Source organism: Danio rerio, chromosome 15 (assembly GCF_052040795.2).
Source record: "Danio rerio strain M-AB ecotype USA chromosome 15, GRCz13ab, whole genome shotgun sequence".
In the NCBI taxonomy this organism is placed as follows: Eukaryota; Metazoa; Chordata; class Actinopteri; order Cypriniformes; family Danionidae; genus Danio; species Danio rerio.
Window position 1 is genome coordinate 10,578,002 of NC_141035.1, and position 16,474 is coordinate 10,594,475.

The following is a 16,474-nucleotide window of genomic DNA, read 5'->3' on the forward strand; positions in this document are numbered from 1 at the left end:
TGGGATGTGTTGAGAAAAAAATGCATTGACTGTGTTAAATAGCGACATTATGAGTTAAGAAATGCAATAAAAAAAATCTATTGCTTTTGTCTTGGTGTGACAGTTATAGGGTTATTTTTAATACAATTTTGTTCTTTAATACAGCAGTCAGATATATGAACCCTACTCATAATTTGACCTGCTTAAAGAAAGCACTCTTTCTGAATGTATCAAACAAAACTCATGCACAGAAGACAGCATGAGCATTTACAGCTAATAAACTCATGTCAATATCATACCGCCTGCTTTTTGAGCGCTGACAGGCGAGGTCTTATGATGATTGGTTATTATCTTCATCTGCTCAACAGAAAGGGCTTTAGAAATTAAGCGCTGTTCACCCATGGCGGGAAGAATACGCGGTTATCACAGGTAATAGACAAAGTGGAGAAAACTTGAACATCAGACACGCTCGTGTCTGGATGGATCGACAGCTTTAACAGCCAAGAAAAGAGGGAAAGTTACCTTACAAACAGGCCAGCGGGTCAAATGTCCAAAGTGAGAAAGAGAGAGGCAGAGGTGAAGTTTTACAACATTTCTCCCTAATAGTAAATTAGCGGCTCGTGTGCCGCCTTCACTCGCGCCTCCGTCCTCCGCCATAGTATTGCGACATCGCGCATAGGAGATAAATGACGTCATCACGTAATCACCGGTTATGACCTATTATTGAACTGATATCGATCATTTTGACACCCCTAGTAACGAGTAACGATGCAGCACATAAAAAATCTATCGGAGTAAAAGTATTAAATTCATGGAAAATATGTACTTAAGTAAAAGTGGAAGTAGGAGAAAAAAATAATACTCCAGTAAAGTACAGATACTGCCTTTTAGTACTTAAGTACAGTAGTGAAGTAGTTCTTCTTCGTTACTATACATCTCTGATAATTAGAGATATATCTAAATGAATTTAATTAAATATGAATTAAATATATTTATGGATAGTCAGAACAAAGGTGTAAATGCTAATACGGCTTGCCATACACGCGCGTCTGCTTCAGTGAACAGAACCTGCAGGTTGTGACTAATAAAGTAGTAAACAACATTCAGTTTGTAGAAGTGATCTTTCAGGAGCCCGCGTGGGAAGTATGAACAGCACTTAGCAGTGGAAATGAAACCGAAAACGTACACATTATTTAAACAATCATATCGCATTTTAGAGTTATGATTACGACGAGCATTAACCCTTTTAAGTACAGAGGTACACAAAAATGCACGTCAACATGATACACTTGATAGCCCCGACATCAGCGACGCCGAAGAAATAGTAAACCTGCCTAAACTGCTGAAAAGAGCCACGACTGTCCCGTGTAATGAAAAGACGGCCACCCTGTCACTCATCATGCCCAACATGAAGACAGCCATCCATAAAAACCTCTCAGACAGATACACATAAGTTCAGGATTATCTTATAGAACTGCTGATTACCTGGAAATGTGGATTTTTTTTTTTTTTGCGCACAGAAAAAACACAAGTGACCAAGCAAAGCCTTAAGCTCCTACTGTTAAATTCAATTGAATAGAAAGCTTATTTTTTTTGCACTTTTACTTATATTGTTCCTTTATTTTGTCTCTGTCATTTCAATAATATTTTTTAAGAAGTTTTTAAATCGTTTTATTTTCCAGAGACAGGCCTGTTTAATTTAATTTATTTTCTTAAAGAAGGTTTAGTTTAACAAGTTGAAACAAAAGAAATACATAAAAAATTGTTTACTTGGTAAAATTTGCATTTCAGTTTAATTTTCAATTTTTTTTCCAAATATCGTGATACATATCGAATCGTGAACATTATATCGTGATACACATCGTATCGTGAGCTGAGTGTATCGTTACACCCCTAATGTAGGCTAATGGATGCCTTCAGTGGAGTGCGTTTACACCATTTCCTTAGTCCCCAAAACGAGTAAAGTAAAGAGTAAAATTAAAGTAAAGAGAAAGTAAAGAGACAGAATGGAGGAGGCACGTTCTTTATCCTCATTCTGCAGATGGTCGGTTTAACTGTTTACTCGCTAGTGAAGCATTCAGTTTTCTCACTTCCGCCATGTAAATAGCAAATGCGCCATGACACTACGCAACTGGCTCTTAAAGGGAATGGGAGATGAGACTCTGATTGGTTACTTCCCAAAACACACCCATAACTCATTAAGAGAATAAGGCGCAGGGCGTTTTTTCTGTCCTTAAAGCAAAAGTGGATTTGGACACACCCTTAATACTTATGCGATCTGTACTTTGAACTTTGCGCGTAGAACATTAATAAAGCCCACTTTATATATATATATATATATATATATATATATATATATATATATATATATATATATATATATATATATATATATATAAATATATAAATACATACATACATACATACATACATATAATCCTGTAAATATATCCTTAAATTAGCACTTTTCTGTATTTTGAGAGTCATGTTTGCCCATTTTTCCCTATTTATGCTTTTGATTTGTATTCTGGTACCTTGATCTTTCTTCCAACAACTTTTAATGTTAAAAACTTACTTTTAGGAACATTTTAATAGTTTAAAGCAATATTTCTCAACCCAGTTTCTGGAGGACCACCAACACTGCATGCTTTGGATGTCTCTTTTGTCTGTCACACCCATTACAGCTCTTTCAGTCCCTGCTAATGAGCTAATGATCTGAATCAGGTGTGTATGGTTACGAAGACATGTGCTGCATCCAAAATCGCCTACTACTCAGTAGGAACTGCATTTGAATTTAAACGCACTACTTGGCCGTTAGAAAAGTATGTTGTATACAGTATGAACGTTAGTTGGACGAATGGAACTCAGGCATGCTACATCCACTATTTTGTCATCATCACATGACCTACCCGTGTCAGTTGCGTCATTTCACTCCCATTCATGAATTCACTCACTGTGCATCATGGGATAGCGTAGCGTCTATCTGATGCACACTTCAGAATCTCACTGGAAGTAGTAGGTCATCAGGGTACTTCTTGCATAGTTTTTGGAATTCTATGAATTCGGACATACAACTCACATACTGTTTTCAGCATACTATATCTTATGGAAGTATGTAATTTCGGGCGCAGCTATGGAAATGTGCAGAGCTGGTCGTCCTCCAAGAACATGGTTAAGAAACACTGGTTTAAAGAGATATATTGTCTGACTTGGTATATATTACGCTACAAGTACCTTCCAATAAACTGTGTAAAGTGTAAAGTTGAATTTTCCACATCAAAAGTCGACAGAGCAGAAGTCCCCATAATGCAATTCACAACCGTAAATAAACAAAAAACACTTGTGAATCAAAAAATTTGAAAACTGTTCATTAGCGAATTTTTTTTTTTTTTTTGCAGTGTACTATAGGCATTTTAGGCAATTTTGAATACAATACAATTAATATATTATCTTGCTTTTTTATGTACCTCTATTTTTCTAGGCAGTGGGTCATTCTGAGAAGATAGCATTAAAGAGACCGCTCATGTAAACGCCTGCGTGATTGATAGAGGCTCTCAGCTTTTTCCATTTTCATTTTCACTTACTTCTCCTCTGGCCCGCTGGCCAAGACACATTTACATAAAGATCTATGAGCACACGGCAAAATCACATCTGTCTTTTCATTGGCCACTGACAGAAATGTGATAACTGTGCTATTTCTGAAAGCATGATCTCATCGGGCATTAACAGCCGTGGCTAAAATCCCTCAGACTATGGACCCCAATATGAAACCTTTTACGAACTCTATGTGAGGTGAACACAGTTCGGTAGTAATGAACAACATTCAGGTGTTCTACATTTGCCATGTCGTTACTAAAGTGATTGACACCGTAAGTAAATCGGTTTCTATTTAAAAAAAAAAAAAAAAAAAAAACACATTTACAAAATTTCCTAAGGTTTAATACACAATCTGAAATTTTCATTGGTAATTTTCTCGCAGGAGCAACATGGTGGCTTAGTGGTTAGGACTGTCTTGCCACACAACAAGAAGGCTGCGGCTTCAAGTCCTGGCTGGTTCAGTTGGCATTTCTGTGTAGAGTTTCCTCCGCGTGCTCCGATTTCCCACACAGTCCAAAGAATAAACTAAATTGTCTGTAGTGTATGAGTATGAATGAGTGTTTCTTAGTACTAGGTTGTGGCTGGAAGGGAATCCGCATCATAAAACATATGCCGGAATAGTTTGCAATTCATTCCGCTGTGGCGACCTCTGAAACAGGCACCTAGCTGAAGGAAAACGAATGAATTTTCTCACATTAAGAAATATATTCAGCCTCATGTTGTGTCAATCCTATTAATACACTGGCTCCAAAACTTTAGTCCGTCACAAAAAAATAAATCTAATCATGGTTAGATTTTAAGTTTTCGCTACCAATAAAGGCACTACATTAAAAAAAAAACTAATTTCGGACAGAGTACTGAGTCAGCGTGACTATTTAATCACATACAACAGAAAAAAGTGAGCTTTGGTGATAAATGATAGTAACTCCTCACTACAAATGCCATCAAACGTGGAAAACTTTGGTCAAAAATTATATTTACACACACATTGATACCAAAACAGTGCATGGACACATGAATTTTTTTTTTTCAATTTACAACTGTCAGAAATGAAACTCGTGTGATTGTGGGATATCAAAGGGAGCAAAGGATAGGTCTATGCTGCTTTCAAAAATCAATCGGAAGAATGTACCTCTAGAGAAAGGCATAAAGCAGAATTTGAATTTGGACCTTGAAATGGTGCTTCCGAAGACAGCATTTTAGACTTTCCAAACACAGCCATTGACAGATCTGAAGCTCGTATTAGTTTGATGGTGTTTATGCTGAAAAACAGATCCCAAGTATCCTGAGTGGATTGACAATGCAATTTATTTTATTTCATTTCCCAAACCAAAAACTTCCAGAAGTTTAAGGAGGATGCATAAATCTGTCAAAGTTGACGCAACCGTACTTTCAACTGTTAGAATCTTCCCAAGTTATTTAATAGCAATTGTTATATATTAACACAATCTCTGCCTCACTTAAGGTAGATCAGTGGTGCTCATGTTAGCTAGCTCACAGTTATCAGTGCCTCTTTATTATCAATTTTTAATTTTTTTGCCAAAAACAATGTATTGTCAAAAATCATTGGTCATCATATGAAGGCAAATGTAAGGGGTCTTCGCTGTTTCATTTTGTGCTTCAAAATGCGTCACATATTCTCTTTTGGAGACAGGTTGGGACTGCTGGCAGGCTAGTCAAGTAACTGTATCCTCTTCCTCTGCAGCCAGGACTTTGTAATGTACAAGTAAAAGTAAACTTGGAAATGACTATTTTCTTTTTTTATTAGCATTTTCCATGCTGTCCCAACCATTTCTGGTTTGGGGTTGTACAAATTGTTGCTGTAATACCTGCCAACACTACCGATTTCCTGGATGTCTCCCGTATTTCAGATCCATCTCCAGCCACCCTCCCGTTTTGTTATTTCTCCCAGAAAACTCTCGTAATATTAACCTTGCCACCCCCTCCCCGGTCCTCAGCATTTTGGTATGGTGAAACCCCTGGGGTCATCAACATTGATATAGGATCTGATCGCAGTGGCCACCCGGAACACGCCATAGTAAAGTTACAAACATCACAGCACACAGTTCTTAACAGTGTTATTTAGACACCTCACCCCCGAACCTAACCCCCAACACCCAGTCTTTCAGATTTTCAGGGACAAATGTTGGCAGGTATGGTTGTTGTTATTATTATCATTATTGTATCGATTAAAACAATATATTTTATCATTTGTATTTTAATGAATAAATCGCAGACATCACTGTTAGTCATGTAAAGCTGCCCGAGAGCAATGTTGGTCCCATCGGGCAGGGGTTGGGTAACAGACCTGAAGTGTGCTGCTGTGGCGAAGGGGATTCTGGGATGCTGAGCACTGAGTGGCACAGGCAATCTGACCCCAGAGCAGCACGGCGTCTCGCTGTTTCAACTAAAATCGATACGATTGAAGGGCATTGTGAGTGTGTGTGTGTGTGTGTTAGGGAGGGGCTGTCCTCATGCTGCACTGGACCAGCTTGCCCTTGTCTAACCTTGTGTTTGTCCCATGAGCAGCAGCTTGCTATCCCATCCCCATAATACACCCCCCCAAACCCTGACAGACAGATCAGAGCATCGATAACAGCATGCTGCTTCTGCCGCACATCCCCCACCACAACACACACACACACACACACACACACATACACAAACTCAAATCTAGTTTGCTATTCTTTTGGGGACTCTATAGACATAATGCTTTTTGTAAGTCTACAAACTGTTTTGTCCCCCTACCCCAAACCTACGCCTAAACACAACCCACAGAGGAAACATTCTGCAATTTTACTTCTCTAAAATACTTTGTTCAGTATTATTATTAAACTTTTTCACTCTAGAGACCTAATTTTAGTCCCCTCAAAATTCCCAAACTTTGCTTGCCGACATCTGTTGTTTTTATTTTTATGTCAACCAAACAATATTTTCTATCTTCTACCCCTAAACCTTAATATTACCCTCAAAGAAACAGTTTTGATTGTTTACACATTTCAGACAAACATAATTTCTTATTTAAATTATTTATTTTAAAATGAAACCTATTTTCCTCCAGTAAATTTTCCAGGTCACTGCTTAGTCCTATTTGAAGTTATCCTAACCGAGCAGTATTTAGGAAGACATCATGTTACAGTTTACTCTAAAGTATAATATATTATACATAAGCTATTTGAAAAAGAGCATAGATCAAAATGAGAAGACTTTATTTTGCACCTGGTGGTCATTTTCTTTATTCGTCTGACAAACAAACCCTATTTAAATGGAAAGTTCACCCCAAAATGACAATGTATTTGTTAATTTACAGGTCATACAAGATGTAGATGGTTTTTTTTCTTCAGTAAAACATTAAAGAAGTTTTTTAGCTGAATTTGTGGTCCCTGGCGATTCATACACTATAAAACCTAACAATCAGCTTTATTAAATGAAATGAGTTTAGTTAACTCAGAATTGACTGAAAGTTAATTCTACTTATATGAAAAGAGTTTTGAACTCCGTGTTAAAGGTAATGCATTAATCAAATACAACATTACTTCAGCTTAAATGTAGTAAGTTCACAGCACTCATATAGATTCGTTTTTTTTTTACTCAAATGGTTTGCTGCAATCGGTTTCCTTAAACAGTTTGATTTACCTTAGCTTATTGGGTTTTACAGAGCTCAGTTTGTTAAAGTTCTCTTAATTTGTTGGGTTTTACTGTGCTCAAATTGCTTTGTTTACTCAAATGGATTAAGTTCACAATACTCAATCGGATTAATAATATTAACTTTTAGGGTTTTACAGTGTATAATGGCAGTGAATTGGGACAGGTTTTTAAGATTAAAAATAAACATACAAATACAAATCAATGATGACACAATCAGGCCTGTAAAGCAAAATGATCGGTCTGTGTAAGAAATTATTCAAAACATTGTTTACAATATTATTAGGATTACTACACAACCTGTTTCAACAAATATTGGTGCATGTGTGAATGTACATTGTTCAGCATATTTAAGTACACCCAGGGCTTACTTTGTGCTGGAACACGCCGGATCCGGAATCTCTGAAATACCTCATTTTACAGATCCACATCCTCAACCGCCCTCCTCTCCTGTTCACAGTTCACTTTCACATTCTTCCACAACTCCCCAACCCTCTTCACTTTCGTCCACGCACCCCACCGCCATCCAATGCCCTGCTCTTCACTTTTGTGAATATACATTTCTATAACATATACATTTATATAAGTTTATGTTATAGAAAAATATTTTTTTAAAAATTAAAAAAGAGAAGAAATCAAGGGAAGCAAAAAAATAAATAAATAAAATTTTATTGAAATTTTGTAGGTTGTAATTTTTTTTGCAATATTTTGCTTGAATTGAATTGTATTATTTTTTAATTCCCAAATATGTATGATAACTAAAATATTATTTTAATAAATATATCTGTTTAATAAATCTGTTTTGTTTAAATACACCAAAATACATTGCCAATATTCACTGGGAAATGTATAAAAATATTCATCTTCAATATGGGCTGTACTCAATTATGCCGAGCACTGTAGTCTGATGACGAAAATGCAAGCGCGCGCTTGGACGAAAGATCCTGTGGTGTAGTTTGCTGATAGATATTGGTTATTTCATCACCAGCCTTCATACTGTCATCATCAAATGTGATCAGACTACAATCAGACTACATTCGCACATGCGCCAACATTTTCTTGAAACTAACTTTTGCTGCGGAGCTTGTAATGCCGACAGGAAATTGAACCAAGGTTCATGTTTCGCATGATGAACGCAGAGGCCTTGACATTAACTTTTTTGATCACCAACCACTGTGGCTAGTAGTTTTTCCATCATTACTAGCCACTCGCCATTTTTACTAGCCACAATTATGTTGTTGGGAAAATATATTTTATATGCATAAATTTGACTTCGGCATGGGTTGCGGCATGCTAAAATGACTTCATTTGTATTTTGAGTTTTTTTCCACTTGCCTCCTTATTCATTTAGCTGTGTTTTGTTTATAAGCTTTCTCAATGAGTGTGAGAAAATGGGTTATGCGTTCATAAAAAAGTGTTGCATTGCATTTAGTTTTCTTTCACAAGACTTTTCAGGGCTCAACACAATAAGGATCCTTGCTACAAATTTAAAATATTGTGTCAAAACAAGCAAAATAATGCTGTATACATACACTTTTTATTCAACAAAACAGCTGACATTTAAAAATATATATATTCTCACGCATCTAAAACTATGCACATCGGTCTGTTCTGGTTCAATATCCTAGATCACCAGTTATATGCATACAACAACATATTAAAGCAATATTATTGTAAAGTACGATTTTTAATCTATATTAACAAAAATAACAGCAAGCAAAATAAAGCGGCTAAAAAAAACAAACATTCTGTGTGCGATAATAAAAGGATGATGCCGTGCACACGGTTAATGTTAAGCGAATTAAAAATCTCTTTAAATAATGGTTGAAGCGAAAGCGATAACAACTACTACTGCTTACAAAGAATCTCGAGCTCTTGAAGGACTGTGGGTGCACGAGCATCGCGTTTCCAGGCACGGTTGCTTCGAGTGAGGAAGCTGCACAGAAGCTTTCAAACACTCGCGCGCATCAAATCATCTGTGCGTGTGACAATAAAGCCCTCGTCAGTGAGTGAGGAAAGCCTGTCTCACCGTGCACATAATCCTCTCATTTGTTATTCACCTGCTTTCCTTTGCTTGGCGAAAAGCTGTTTTTGTCAGTCAAGCTGCTTCTCGATTCTAAGATCACATTAGTACGCATATAGACAAACGGTCATAAACTAACAGTCTAATCTGTAGTGACGTTGAGCCAGCACTGGCAATTTAAAAATGAGTTTCATCCAGCCAAAGTGTCTAGTGGGAGTGGCTGTCTAACCCGCCACAACCGAAATCTACCCACGTTTGGCGGGTGTTAATATAAAGCTCTGTGAACGCATGTTTTATTTATTCGGAATTTGATGGCAAACATAATGTTTGTTTCCAAAATTAGATTTTTTTTCATCAATACACTACCTGACAAAAATGCTGTTGCCTATCCATGGAACAACAAATAATAACTTGACTTCTAGTTGATCATTTGGTGTCAGACGTGACTTTTTGAAAGGCAAAGACCTACATTACCCTTATTTTACCAAAATAAAATATATTCACGTCTTGATTTTTAATTATTTAATTAGGACAGCAAGGTTTGACTTTGCTTAGACAAAAGTCTTGTCACTTAACAGAAATAATGTACAGTATAGAATATAAAGTCATGGTGCAGTGGAAAGAGTCAATATTGTGTATGACTCTGATGAGCTTGGAGGGCTGCATCCATACATCAATGACTCAAATAACTTATTAATAAAGTCATCTGGAATGGCAAAGAAAGCGTTCTTGCAGGACTCCCAGAGTTAATCAAGATTCTTTGGATTCATTTTCAATGCCTACTCCTTCATCTTACCCCTGACAAGCTCAATAATGTTCATGTCTGATGACTGATCTGGCCAATCCTGGAGCACCCTGACCTTCTTTGCTTTCAGGAACTGTAATGTGTAGGCGCAAGTATGAGAAAGAGCGCTATTCTGCTGGAGAATTTGCCCTCTCCTGTGGTTTGTTATGAATTGGGCAGCACAGCTGTTTATGTTGACATCTACTGTGCAGATCTCTCGCCCGCCCCTATATTAAATGTAACCCCAAACCATGATTTTTTTCTTTACCTAACTTGACACATTTCTGTGAGAATCATTGATTCATGTGGATTCCAATAGGCCTTCTACAATATTTGTGATGATTGGGATGCAGTTCAACAGATGATTCACTGATTGAAAACAATCTACCTTCTGCCACTTTTGTAAATGATTAACTAGAAGTTATTATTTGTTGCTCTTAAAACTGGGATTGTAGACAAGACTTTTGTATGTAGTGTATAATAAAAGTCTTAAGATGTGGGCGTGGATATTTTGAATTGTATGGACAAAAACAGAAAATAAAGTGGGCATGAAATCAAAATTTTCTTTTCTTATTAGTTGTGCTTGTTATAAACTGTATCTGCTTCATTATTGAAAATTATTAATAATAAATTTTAATGTGAATAAACTAATTGTATAATTAAATTATTATTTATAATAAAAAATTATTGCCTTTATAATCTTTTATCAAATACCTTAATACTTATCATTATAAATAATATCTTTTCTTCACTTCTGGTTACATGGAATGCCTTTCAGGCAGGTATATCAGTCTGTGTACTGCTTTTGTCCATTTGTCAATCTTCTTCTATTTTGTTAGCAACGCCCTTCTTCAAACAATCCAATCTTTACAATATGAATATTAATACCAATAATTATGTCCCTTTCATGTTGCTTTAATGTTAATGTTAATGTTGCTTTAATGTTAATTAATGTTGCTTTAATGTTCAACAGAAGAAAGTCACGTAGGTTTAAAAAAAAAGTGGGGCATCTTACCCCCCCTCTCCCCCCACAGTCACACTTCTCTGCTCACAGGCATGTTTGTGCATACATGAACAAAGAGAGATACTATGCGTTGCGTCAGCACAGGGAGGGAATGTCTTTCCCTACATTACTCACACAAGCTCTTCAGTAAACACTTACTGAGAAAAGCAATCCTGGAGGCAGACACACGGGCAGACAGATAAGACTAACGTCAGACTTATACGCTGAATCATTGTTTAGACTACTAGAGGACGCAGCACTGCAGTCCTCAACATCTGCTCAAACACACAGACAAAATAACTAGCTCATCCAGGGAAACCCCAAAGCTTCCCAACAAAATTGTTTCCTTTTTTTGGCTTGGCTATGATGTAAGGTAAACATCAATTGATGAAAGCTCTAATTTGTTTTTATTAATTTTTTCAGGCCAGACTCTCAGGTAGTTTTGTTTATGTAGAATTTGTGAGTATATATACTGATACAACTCATCGGGGCAGACATAACATCACTTTAAATGACTAACAGAAGTGGTCTTTTAAATGAATTGCAGATATGAAAGTTATGTAATACGCCTGAAGGCACATTCATGAAACATTCCATCATTCCTCTGCCATGTTTACAAACATGCAGCGTCAAAATAAAACCGCATTTCCAGCCTACCGTGCTTATATAATGATGTATTTTCTGGTAAAATGGTATATTTTGGGTGACACATGTAGGATAGAACCAAGGTTGCAAATTAAAATTAATATATATGCTCATTTTTATATATTTTTTCATGACTATGCTATTTATTTTGGTCTTTTTTTGCAACCGGAGACCCAAGTAAAGTCATGTGTGATGTAGGTTGGTAATTCGTCTATTGGTTGCTTTTTTTAAGAATTGTCATACTTTTAAGCGCATGTTAGTGCAGCAATTTAGCAAAGTCAAGGAAATATAGGTGTTTCAAATAATTTGGAACATTCAGCAAACAGCATGGTCTTGAGACAGTTTTTCAGAATGAGGAGGCCTAATGTATAAGACGCATAAAGCATAGAGTCGCTTAAATATATATTAAATGAAACAAGTTTTTTTTAAACTATTTTACCTGATAACATTTTTGATCATATTTACATAACGTAATTTTTTTTTTTACTGCATGAATACACAAGCAGTCAATACTGTACATCTAGAATATCTTATGCATGGGATGGAATGAAGGTGAGCCCATGATAAGGGAATTATCATTTTGGGTGCGTTAACTCTTTTACACCATTCCCAACAATGCAGCCAAGACTAAAAATGGAAGTCATTTATAACATTTTGCCTTCGCTGGAAAAATCAAAGGTTAAATCAATGGAGCCATACTTAAAAAGAGCTAAAATAAATATCCTCAACTGCCTGCTGCACCACCCACACCACTCACAGTGCAACAAAATCTGGCATATTTACAGTGTGGATGAGGCTGGTAAAACATGTTCAACAAACATCTCCTGTTGCTCAGCTACTACAGAGGCCACAACCTCAGAGATCAGCTGGGACATTATTACAAAACACACATAAGCACAAAAACCACGCTGGATCTCTCAACTGATTTCTCAGTTGTCAGTTGAGACATCTCAACATCTCAACTTTTTTCAAATAAAACCTGTAACGTGTAAAACTCATCATTATCAAAAATGTAGCCTTTCAGTGTGCATTGGTTTATCTGTAATATTTTGCAATTCAGTCTTCAAGTTCACATCACACATCATGCTTGCCTTCACAAACCCTTAGATTTTTCCATTGGCTTTTACATTATTTAACCCTCCTGCACTCTAAAATATAAGCTTGCTGTTTGTTCAAGCTACTTATTTAAAATCAGCTGAAACAACACAATTCTTTGTGGTTTTGGAGGGACAACTGAACTGTTTTGTGTTCAATCCACTTAAATTTGTTAAAACTAGTAAGTTAACTTAATTTTTGTGTTCACAAATCAATTGTGTGGAACCCGGCATTTTAAATTTTTATTCACAGTTTTTCTTTACAGTTGACTTACAGGTCAAAAATGATCCAGGTACCATTTTAATAGCATAAAAACCCAGAACAATCTTTTTTTTTTATCTTGAAGTTTGGTCTTTTTTGTCTAAATGATCCAAACATTACAAAAAAAGGTTATTTCCTATTTTCTTATTAAACATTGATGAAATACTGCATAGTGATGAGAGGAAATCTAGACATTTACAGAGTTTGTGATGAATGATGAGGTTGTTTCTTCATTCAAAACAGATTTGAGGATTGGTATTAAATTTAGCTGCTTTATCTTAAAGGTTTAAGCGAGGGCAAACGATATAAACAGAATTCTAAGACAACAGGAGAGTTACATTAGCTCTGTGACCAACTAAAGGTTATTTTTACATAAACTAAAAGCAACTTGTATACTGTAAATACTAATGCCTAAAAACAAAACATAGGCAATAAATGAACTACACCATGTTCACAAGACTTCAGCAACTGTAAAGCTTCTGACAACTCATCCAGTTTTTATTTAAAGCATGGCAACTTTTTTAATGGGGTATATGCATATGGACTTTTAATTTCAGCCAGTCTCTGCGCTTCCGGTGAACTGTCTTTCCATTATAAAATTGCCACAGCCTGATAGATACATGACAATAAGTTGGTCTCAGACGGAGAAAGACACTGTTTTAAAGTCCATTTTTACCCGTCATGTCTTTAAAATATGACAGTTTATTTTATCCCAGTAAGTTTCTGTGCTGGTCTGCTGATCCTGACGGAGCTAGTGCGGTTACACAGTCTTCTCGTTTCACGCTTTAACAACTAAATGAATGCTGAAGTCTATTTAATTGAATGTTTTGTAATTACCAACCCAAGCTCATTTTGAAAACATAGTCCCGAGAGACCGCGACTTATGTAGCCGGAGGTACGTATGGCTGCATTTAATATTTTTTTAAACGAACACTACGGGGCGGTGTGACGCCGTTCCTCTTCATGCTTGCCAGCTGACAGCTTACCTTAGTGTGGAGGGCTTTCCCGTCACAACTAGTTTGTCTGTTTAGCTCGTCGTGTATGTCGGCAGAGTGGAGACACGGAGAGGAGCTGACGGCGACGACCGAGGTTGAGTCCGGGGAACAGCAGTTCCAGAAACCAGGTAAGACAAAAACAGAATCCAAAAAATAAGGTGAACGAGTTAACAACAGGGTGAGAATGTGGTGAAATCCGAAATCGTTGCTTGGGTTAAGCAAAGCAAGCGGGCAGGCGAGCAATCAGTAAAACCAGTTGGGTTTAGGGAAGGAGGAGGAGGGTGGACCAGTCGATTGGCTGTTCACCCAGTCAGTCAGTCAAACAGACGGTCACTCGACAGCGGCCTCCAGTGGCTTTACGCGAGAAGAGCGTGGGCTCAAACGGCGCTCACTAGAGACGCACAATGAAGATGTTCGAAGACGTTCGAGAAGCGAAAAAGCAAACACAGCGGCCTCTTGCGGATTCGCCAAACAAAAACTGCCCAAATACGTACCTCCTGGGACATATTTCGCGGTCTCCTGAAACGTCAGTGGGACTGTTTTCAGAATGAGCCTGGGTGGGTAATTATATTACAGTCCTCTAAAAAGAACTTTATGAAATTGAAGATAGTCACATTAAGCTTTCACAGGAAGTTTATCATTGTTTACATACCTCTTCTGAATAAATTGCAAGAGTAAAATAACATACTACACAACTGTAAAAGTGACTAGATGATTCAAGTAATTCATGTGTAGATTAGCTTACCTGTTTGGTAAAAGCATATAAAATTAATGAGCTATAATGGCTCAGAACAATGATTTGTGTCTAATTTTACATTTTGTGGCAAGTAGCTGTGTAAACAGAGGATAAAGTATATCCTGAAGGATGTTTTTGCAGAATTATCTATAGTCCTTCAGTCTTATACAACAGATAGAATGAAGGACGGTAAGTCTGTCGAGCATTATTCTGAGAAAACAACCACCTACTTACTATATTTATTTTATAATTAACTTTTTTTTTTCTCAGAACGATGATGTATACAGTTGAAGGCAAAATTATTATCCTCCCTTCATATTTTTCTTCAATATCCAATAAACAGAAAGTAGATTTTTTTTCGACAAATTTCTAAACATAGTTTTGATAAATAATTTCTAAAAACTGAATTCTTTTATTGTTGCATGATGACAGTGCATAATATTTTACTAGATTTTTTTAAAGACATAGCATTCTACTTAAAGTGCAGTAAAATTAAAAGGCTAACTAGGTTAATTAGGCAAGTTTGGGTAATTAACCCCTGTGCAATGTTCAAATTTACTACCCTTTGTTATATTAGAGATGGAAACATTCACTGAATTAAACTGCTGTAAAAATGCTTCAGCTAATATATTTGGTCACTTCATTTTGATGGTCCGTTCGTGAACTTAGGTTACATTGCATCTACATGCCAACTAATTCTCATTAGATTATAAGTAGACTGTTAGGGTTAGGCTTTTGATTGGGGTTAGTGTAAGTTGACATGTACTTGCAAAGTTTCTTATAGTCAGTTAAATGTCTGTTGAAGGTGCATATCAACAGATATTAAGCAGACAGTCAACTAACGCTCAAATGGACCTTCAAAATAAAGTGCTACCATTATTTTAAATTTTTTTTCATAAATCTGTTGATCAGCCTCAGTCCTGATCAAAACTACAAATGTTTTTAAAAAATACAAGATTTTAACTCTTTAATTGGCAAATTCATAAAGGATGTCACTGATTTAGTGCAAAAACACAAATCTAACAATGCGTCATTTTGAGTATTTTTTCACCAAATCAGTGTCATCATTTATGAATTTGCCAATTATACAGTTAAAATCTTGTATTTAAAAAAAACCCCAAAAAACATTTAGTAGTTTTGAATAGGACTGAGGCTGATTAAGATTTATGCCAAAACTGAAAAAAATATGCATATGATGCACTTTTAGAGCAGTTTAATTCAGTAGATGTTTTAATCCCGAACATAACGAAAGAGTAGTACATTTGCCCAGAGAGTATCATTGAGTTCTTTAAAAACTTCAAAGCATTTTCTCAAAATATGTTTAAAAATCAGAAGTCACCCAAGAAACATCCCCAACAGTACACAATGGTTAGGTAAATCATTTTATAATGATGGTTTCTTCTGTAGACTAGGCATGTCCAAACCCGGATCCGGAGGGCCGGTGTCCTGCAAAAACCCCATTCAGAAACACCTCGGCTAGCTAATCAAGCTCTTACTAGGCTTTCTAGAAACATCCTTGCAGGTGTGTTGAGGAAAGTTGGAGCAAAAAATCTGCAGGACACCGGCCCTCTAGGACTGAGTTTGGACACCCCTGCTGTAGACAGTAAAAAAAATTGCTAAAAATATTGACCTTACATGGTTTTTTTTTAATGGAAAAACTGGTTTTATTTTAGCCAAAATGAAACAAATGAGACTTTTACCAGAAGAAGAA

General features: G+C 36.3%; 1 protein-coding gene across 4 annotated transcripts in view; it reads right to left on the reverse strand.

Annotated features, from left to right (window-relative positions):
• gab2 (GRB2-associated binding protein 2) overlaps positions 1 to 16,474 on the reverse strand; it is a 153,106-nt gene that overhangs the window by 57,184 nt on the left and 79,448 nt on the right. The window lies entirely within an intron of this gene.